This window comes from Sinohyriopsis cumingii, chromosome 15 (assembly GCF_028554795.1).
Source record: "Sinohyriopsis cumingii isolate HCF-2022 chromosome 15, ASM2855479v2, whole genome shotgun sequence".
Lineage (NCBI taxonomy): Eukaryota > Metazoa > Mollusca > Bivalvia > Unionida > Unionidae > Sinohyriopsis > Sinohyriopsis cumingii.
In genome coordinates, this window is record NC_142975.1 from 78,344,244 (window position 1) to 78,354,038 (window position 9,795).

The 9,795-nt window shown below is 30.8% G+C and overlaps 1 long non-coding RNA gene across 1 annotated transcript; it reads right to left on the minus strand.

The window, feature by feature from the left end:
* Window positions 1-2,963: 2,963 nt before the first annotated feature.
* On the minus strand, window positions 2,964-9,508 carry LOC149782133 (uncharacterized). Its single transcript, XR_016414640.1, has 3 exons — window positions 9,446-9,508; window positions 8,637-8,713; window positions 2,964-3,044 (listed from the first exon to the last, which is right to left on the minus strand). It is a non-coding gene; the product is annotated as an uncharacterized LOC149782133 (long non-coding RNA).
* Window positions 9,509-9,795: the final 287 nt, after the last annotated feature.

A 9,795-nucleotide genomic window follows, 5' to 3' on the forward strand; every position in this document is an offset into this window, starting at 1 on the left:
ATATTATGATTTATTATTAATCTTATCATTATCAACACACAAAAAATAAGTAGGTCAAAAATAAATTTAATATTAAGATTCCCTAAAAGGATGGTTGAAAATGTACTGCTAAAGAACAATTGCTTATTTGTTATTAAATACGTTGGTCTAAATAAGAAATAAAATGTTCTTGTAAATCTATACCAATTATTATAGCAAAGTCATCTATGAACATTTGCAAAGACAGCTCCGCATGAACTTTTACAATGCACCACACCATTCTAAACCGTATCACGGATGAACTTATAAGCTGTCAGACATTGTACATTAGATGCCAAGGGCGCGAGAGACAGATTGTATGCAAACGTCTGATGTCGTATGCTATTATAACAAGTCAAAAAATACACCAGTGAGGTCAACAAAGTGAATATTTTAGGAGAGCTGTTATCATATGGTTTGGTATCATAACCTTCTTTTCATCTCTTGCTATGAGAAGGAATTACACATAAGTTAAGAGATGTCTTTGCCCATGATTAGAGAGAAAGAGAGAAGAAGGAATTAAGGCTCTCTAACAAGGGTGTCACAAATAACCGTGGAGATACGGTTACATCTTGGGGAATGAGGTACGGAATCGCTGTAAGGAAAATACAGCGCTGTTATGACTCGAAGAACGAACTTTGTTTTGATATATATAATGGTAAATTCTAAAGATACATTTATAAATCCTTTATATTTAAAATACAATAAATACATATAAACTTACACTTTCCCCATCGTGCTTACCAACTTCATTATATAATTTCTGCCTTTTAGAATTTAATACAGATAGTTAAATCTCGATTAACTTCATGATATCCAGTGAGTATAAAATTCGATAGTTGTGATTAATGCAACAATCATTTTGAAGAAATGTATTGTGCTAAATTTAAAATAGAAAACTAATTTGGAATAGGTTACTAAACATTACTCAATATTACTGAAGGAATCGTTTATTTCCAAATTAAATCTAAATATGAAGTTGGTAGCGAATTATTTTTCAATAATACATACCACAAATACAAATAAGCATTCCATTATATTTTAAGGAAAAGAGAACTGTTCTGAGTCGAGGAGCGAACATACCCATCGTAAGTCCGCTTCTCTATTTATACAGTTTTTGCGTTCGCTCGGTCTCGGCAGAACACGACCCTTGAACTTTTCCCAGGGCGATCGTGTGAACCATCTGCGTAACCCATCCGTTATTGATATAATAATTTGTCTGTTCAGCAGTCCCCCCAATCTAAGTTGCTGTCATTTAGATACGAGAGAAATATATTTTATGCTGACAATTGTTGACGTTTGGATACGAACGAAATGTATTTTGTTCTGAAGTGTTGACATTTAGTTACGAGTGAATTTCTGCACCTGCTCGTAAAGCGCGATCTTTATAAAACAGCATACAGTTATATTACACAAATATATAAAAGTTATCCCAATAAGGTTTAGTGGAAAATTACTTTCAATATAAATTGATGAAATATTACTTTTAATACAATTTATAGAAAATTTCAACATTAATACTTTTACTTAAACGTTATGTCCTAATAGAGCTGTAAAAAAAGAAATCTTAATAATATAATTTGCATAACGTGAGAAGTCAATGGAAGCTCATAGCAAAAGAAGCTTATGCTCCTCAGACCCTAGTTCAAACATGATATCTTCATGTCCAGAGGTTATTTTTTTACACAAAGTGATGCTCTAAGTGGAAATTGAAGCCATTTCCCTATGTGATAATTTTGAGAAAATAACATATCGTGCTAAACACCTTGGTTCAATTAAACAGAGGTTCTACCCATATCGTTTATGAGATTATCTACTTGCCTTGAATGCACGTGTCTACTGCAGTGGGTGCAAGCTGGGTTTCTTCTCAGAATCCAGGTCCCTTTCAAATGACTTTTATGAATGGAACCTTAACATTAGAGGACGGCATAATCATCAATGAAATATAAAAATTAGGACCCGGTATGTCGACCAAATCTTTGTCCATATACATCAATGTTCAGGTTTGAGAATTGAAACTAGATTGTGCACAAGATAGCTCAGTACACTGTACATGATCTTCTTGATTGAAGTAAGCAATACTGTCTTAACAATCAATAACACAACTAAACAACTAAACATCCACTTTTACCATCCAATGCCTAGTCTTACAACCAAATATGATGAGAGAAGATGAGTTATGCGATGTTCACTAACATATGCATTTACAATTAGATAGCGACACATACAAACTGATGAGGGCAAAGGTGTAAGGTACCATATAATCATTAACTACTTGCAAGTCAAAGGGTGCAATGAACGGGTAGTATTTGCATGCAAAGGTATACAATCGCACATTATCAATGGAGGGTAAGGTTATTTACAAAAGTAGCACATGATGATCTGCTTTAACAAATAGTTTTACAGTTTTAATACAGAACAGAACACATCACTGAAATGAAGACAATACATATTTGAAGATTTGCATCTGCAGCCGATCCGAGGATTATTAATGATAGTATCATTACAACGTCTACTACTTCAAGAGAGATATTGGATTTAACTATCGCTGATATTGTAGTCAGCAGAGGAAGTTTGACTGGCAACGGAAAACGACAAAATTTAAATAGAGTAAACTGTTTAGATTTGTAAACAATTAGAAAGGAGAAGAAAAAACTGTTGAAGAGAAAATACGATATAATAAGACGACGGTTAAAAGAGGTCGAAACCATATATGTCTTACATCAACCTCTGACTAGACTTTAATAAATGAGCGCTTTATGTAAAATTTCGTTCAGATAGCCTAACAGGGAAAGAACTACTCATCAGAACGAGTCCAAACCATCAACGTCGGACCGATTTTAAAGAGACAAGTGTGTTATAAGAAATTTCTTCTCAAAAGTCAAACAGGAAACGGCTTCTTTCAACGATATATCTATAACTACTTTAGTAAAATGTTTGCTTACCAACTCCTGTGATACCTGCCGTGGACATGTTCCTGTTCTTACTTGTTCTAGCACAAGTTGACTCTTAATTTGCATCTTTCTCTACACACAGAACAAAATGATTAGAAAGTTGTGATTTTGTTTCAAAACAAAATTAAACCAATTCCTAAGTTAATCAGAAAAAAATATAAATCTTTTTTTTATTTCATGAACTTTGTCTCTTGAAACATTTATATGTGCAAGTACAACATCCTTCTCCCGTACATAGTTGTTACTAATTATTATATCGTCGCCCATATTTTGACAAATTACTCCGGAATTTTATCCAGCTGCTGAAATTATAACTTTGGAATGCGCCGTTAATGTTGATTTTTTTATAGGAGTTCAATCTCAGCTAAAACGTTCATCCGATTTGTTAGATTGATCATAATATTAGGCAAAACAAAAATACCTTCTCACCTATAAATCGTGTAGTTTAATTTTTGAACCTGAAATATATTGTTAAAATATTTTGCTAACTTTTTCATAGGTCATAAGATTGTTCTCCTAAACTTCACAACTCAATTAATGTTCTTGATGTATCTTGTACAGCTGAAACAGATTGTGTAGTGTTTGAACATGTTACTACAGGTTCCAAAATTCGTATGGTTGAAGAGATCTCACTTCTTCTGTCACATTTTCGCTATCTCGAGGTTTAGTTTTATGGTGTTTAACGTCATTTCAGCACATGATAGGCTATTCATGACGGCCAATATATCTGGCAGAGGATGAACTCGGGAAGGCCGCTTGAAGAACCATCAACCGACCGGAGCCTATGGGCAAACTTTCTTACATGTTCAAGTTGGTCGAGCCGAGACTAGAACCCTCGTGCATGTAAGTGAGATGTCAGTAATATGTAATTGCAAGTACGCAAGACCATTCATCCCTCCCAGACCCCTTGCTAACTTAAATCCTCATAATTGTATACTCTGGAAAATTTTGATATTAAATTTTATGTTTTTCTTGTCCATTATCAATCAGATATTTGATGCTATTCATGATATAATCTCCATTCTTGACATTTGAAATATTAAAGCAATTAAAACCGATGTTAAGGTGTTTAAGATCGGTGTTATTATTGGTTGCATTATATGCTTGCTCATCAGGTAAAGTTACTGCACATTCAGAACATAATGTTCTTATTTAAATGTTGAAGTAGACCTACCTATACATAGATTCTACGAAGTCTGGTAAACTTTCATCTGTTTGATGCAAGCAAGTTATTTCGGCTCCAGCTATTGTCATGTGTATTGCTCAGTTAATTAGATTATACTAAAATTTCATCTATGTACTTATATATATATATATATATATATATATATATATATATATATATATATATATATATATATATATATATATATATATATATATATATATATATATATATATATTAACAGAAACTTTTTGCAAACATTAAATTATAGTGGTCCAAAATATTTAACAGTTTGTATTCGATGCAATAACTTTGGTGTAGTAATTGTGCATCTTTTTACATATTTGTACAATATCTTTGTTAACGGAAGAGCTTAACAAGGATCAGTTGTTAGACCTATTTTTCTTACATCTGAAGTCCATTATTGGAATTGTCAAAACAGTTAAATTATTGAATTATTATGTTTGCTTGTATCTATTTCTTCACAAGTGATTGATTATATTGGAATATGCAGCTGCTAAGGCGAATAAAATGATATTAATAGTGGCTAGTTTTATACAAACGTTTCATCTGTTATTACATACAAATGGTCAGAAGAATTTCTTTTGAAACCTCAGATGTTTGTAGCATAAAGATAATTTTCAAGCTTAAGTGGATTAGAAAAATGATTGTCTTTTAGTTTTAGAGCTTCAGACATGCATTTGTAATTGCAGTTCTGTTTTTGAAGCTGGGATAAGTTTGTGTGTTTTAGGGATCAACAAACAACAATAACTATTACACACACACATACTTATATATATATATATATATATATATATATATATATATATATATATATATATATATATATATGTGTATATGTGTATATATATATATATATGTGTATATGTGTATATATATATGTGTATATGTGTATATATATATATATATATATATATATATATATATATATATATATATATATATATATATATATATATATATATATATATATGTGTGTGTGTGTGTGTGCGTGTGTGTCTGTGTGTGTGTGTATCAATGTAATAAACTGACTACGATCAGTGCAAAACTAGTATCTAACTAGGATAAGCGCTTTCGACTCTTAATGAGTCTTTTTCAAAGCAAAGACAAAACATAGACAAGACAAACAAATTAAACAGAAATAGTTGTCTTTACAAAACTTTACATGACTATGACTTGTTGCTGATGCTGGAAGATATTTTATTTTGACCTAGAATTCGATGAGCAATAGCGACATATGTTATTTTATGCAAATTTATGTACGCGCAAATCATATCCTGGATATTTCGTAGTTAACGTTGTACGTATAGGCTATTGTTTGACTAATAAGCAATTTAGAGAATTATTGAAAAGTAAACATGTCGTTTGCAAAATTGATAATTGTATTTGTAAATGGCGGTCTTTTTCTCTTCAGTTGAGAATACTGACAATCCAGGCTGTTTTTGTAGCTATCCTACTTAAACAATATATTTTCCTGCTACTGCTTGTTAGCTGCATTTAATAGTTAACCGTAAGAATTGGACATACTAGACATTGTGAAATAACTATGGGAAGTCTACCTTATTAAAATATATCCAAATCGTTAATTATGAAACAATAATGGTTGAACAAGTCTCATCATAGCCTTCAGTTAATATATGTTACATTTATCACTATATGAAACTATATCCAGCTGTTTACATATTACATAATTATACATCATCTAGCACAATGATTTAAACGAAATATATTGTATGAAAAACTAGCATTATTGAAATATTTTGTTTAATGTATTACTTTTCAGAAAACAAAGTGCATTATGTACATAGTGAGCAATGCCTGCCTGAATTGGAATGTTTCTTCTTGCTTTATTCTCTCATCATAATTTCCAGGGTATTACAAACATTAATTCACAGCGATGCTTGAATACCAAGAAAGGATGTTACAGAAAAAAAATAATTGTGAGAGAATATTGTAATGTTTGACGATAAAAGCGTACCATTCAGAAGCCAATTATTTGTTGGAAATGTTTGTCTAAAGTGTATGAACTTTACAAAGAACTACCACACAGTTAAGTAAATAATGTCCTTTTGATGCAATTTTACCCTGCGTTAAGACCCATAACCATTCATTATTCTTCAGATAGTGCTGTACCTAATTGGTGGGGGGATGGGTGACATGGTAGTGGTGGTGATGGTGTGCAACCACCACAATCTAGTTAATGAAAACCATTAAAGTCTAATCGACAAACATTACACTATGTTGGACCTTTGAGTTCTGCTGTTTGGGACACAAGTAAATTTACAGAGTGAAAACCGTCATCAATTCGATGATCAATGGTTACTGAAAGTGACATTTTAACAGAGACATTCCTTCTCAGATTCTTATTCGGTGCAGCTAATTCGGAGTGATTGATGTCTATTCAGTGCAAAGAGCAACGCATTGAAACACTGTTCTACTAATGTGTACTTAATATCATATAATAGATCCTTTTCATCTCCATTAATCGTTGTAGGAGTTTACAAACTAAGACACAAAGACACAGTGATCACATTCAAGATGGCTTTCAAAACTCACTTATTTCGACTGCAAGAACAAACTTCAAGACTTAATAATGTTTCCTACATTCATATTCTCAGCATGTTTACAAACATAGTAAAAATCAAAGGTATGCAGCAGGACAAATATAACAGTGGCAAATTCAGTTGAAGAAAGACAATATTTGAAGTACTTGGATTCTAATAAGTATGTACCACTAAAAACAACTCTTGCAGAAGCTAGGTCTATGCATCAAAGTCAATCTCTTGTGCATATAGAAGAATTAGTATCTGGATGAGTTTCATGTTGGTAGTTTGTTAATAAGAAGAATAAGATATTTGTTGTTTTAATTCTAGAAGTCAAGCTGAGACCCGCAAAATAGAAACATAAACATAACAATTAAGTGACACCAATGCACTTTTAACACTCTGTCAAGTTAGTGACTATGTTGCCTCATTAACATTTTTGTTGTGTATATTGTTAGTAATGCATACCTGCTTTTCTTGTGAGATTTAACATTCTGTTTAACTGAGGCTTCTGTTTTTTCACCATAAAAAACAAGGACTTTGCCAAGATTTATTTACTGTATTTCTTGAATGCTAAGAGTTTTGCAGTTACAAAAAGTGACGGAATGTGAGATTATATGTTCATTTTTAGTGATAAAAGTGCTTAATTCTGGATCCAATTCTTTGTTGGAAATGTGACTATAATGTCTTAGCATTATGCTACCACACAGATAATTAAATACTGTAATGTGATTTTGAAGCAATGTTACCCTGAAAAGGATTCCTGAACAGACACTCTGGAAAATCTGACCCTTATAATAATAATAATAATAATAATAATAATAATAAAGTCACCACCTTAATTAAATTAAAAAGATTAATAATATTTATTATAAAAATATATATCGAAGAGATGCAGATTGTTTTTCTAACTTTTATCAATTACATGTTGAAAGTAACATCTTATGAAAGAATTTGCGTATGACGGATACAGTAATTATAGCCAAATATGTTCATAGAGTTTATAGAAAATTCTTAATCAGGTTCTCTGTATATAGTGTATGTCTAATAATACTAATACTAATGCTAATAATAATAATAATAATAATAATAATAATAATAATAATAATAATAATAATAATAACGAATATGAATAAAAAAGACGATCAATAATAAAGGTATTAATATAAGATGTAATAGTGTTTTCAAATCATTTAGAATGATTTTAACCAATTTGAAAAATATCTGTCAAGCTATCTAACTTAATAATCATATCAACACAGCCATATAAGTAGAATTATTTAATATGTGCATATATGTCTGACTCCAATTCACTTACATCTGACATTAATCGTTGTAGGAGTTTACATAGTTAAAAGCAAAGATATGCAGCAGGACAAATATAATAGTTGAAAATTCAGTTGAAGAAAGACAATATTTGAAGTACTTGGCTTCTAATAAGTATATACCGCCAAAAACAACTCTTGCAGATGCTAAGTCTATGCGTCAAAGTCAATCTCTTGTTGCAAATCAAAGGCAGGGTTTAACCTTCTTTGGACATAAAAACTGCATGATTTAAATTTTTGAAAAGGATTCTTGAATAGATACTTTGGAAAACTTGACCCTTATAATAATAATAATAATAATAATAATAATAATAATAATAACAATAAAATTAAAAAGATTAATAATATTTATTATAAAAATATATATCGAAGCGATGCATATTGTTTTTCTATTTTTTATCAATTACGTGTTGAAAGTAACATCTTATGAAAGAATTTGCCTTTGACGGATACAGCAATTATAGCCAAATATGTTCATAGAGTTTATAGAAACTTCTTAATCAGGTTCTCTGTATATAGTGTATGTCCAATAATAATAATAATAATAATTTTAATAATAATAATAATAATGATAAAGAACAGAGAAGGATTCATAAAGAAGGATTAGTACCTGGATGAGTTCTAAGTTGGTGGTTTATCAATTAGAAGAATAATATATTTTTTACATTCTAGAAGTCAAATTAAGACCTGCAAAATATAAACATAAAAATAAAAATTAAGTGACACCAATGCACATTTAACACTTTCAGAATAGTGACGTTTTTGCATCAAAGAAAACTTTAGTTATATATATATTGTAAGTAACGTATACCTGTTTTTGTTGTGAGATTTAAAATTCTTTTTAACTGAGGCTTCTGTTTTTTCAAGATCAAAATTATCAGGACTTTGCCAAGATTTATCTGCTGTATTTCTTGAATGCTAAGAATTTTGTAGTTAATGTGTCATTTTTAGTGACAAAAGTGCTTAATTCTGGATCAAATTATTTGTAGGAAAAGTGACTCTAAAGTGTACTGACTTAGCATAATGCTACCACACAGTTATTTAAATACTGTAATGTGATTCTGAAGCAATGTTACCCTGATATAAACATTCAAGTTGCTGGCCTTGAATAATTGCCCTTGTGAAGTTTAAAGCAGCATCAAGTAGGCGCGTGTGGGTGGTTTAATTACCACAGTTCACCTTATTGATAAAGATTAACATTTAAGCAACAAACATTACAATCTGTTGAAACATTGTTATATTTCTGTGCGGGACCTTGTAAAAATACAGGACGACACACGAAAAATAATATAGTGAACAGAGGCCTCTGAAATTAACCATTTAAATATCTATCTATCTATCTATCTATCTATCTATCTATCTATCTATCTATCTATCTATCTATCTTTGATCCGTCTATCTATACATATACATACATACCCTCAATACAAGGTCAAGGTCATTGGGCATAACGATACTTTTAGCTTCTGACTGCTGGATACCTACAACGAGAAGAGAACAAGGAGATGGATTGCTTGGCAATTATAACGTTTAGTTACGATAAGTTGATATTATATGAAAATTCATTTTACTACAGCATACAAAAGAACTGGTTCGGAAACTGGGCCTAATATTCTGTCTATCTAACAAATACTGAAACTAAGTATAGTGACAGTACACAAATATACTTCAAGATGGCGTTCTAAAAATGAAAATAATACGTTCAGAAACTCTGTACCATAATCGCGCTCTAGAGTTGTTGTAAGTTGTACCATGCAGAAAATATATCT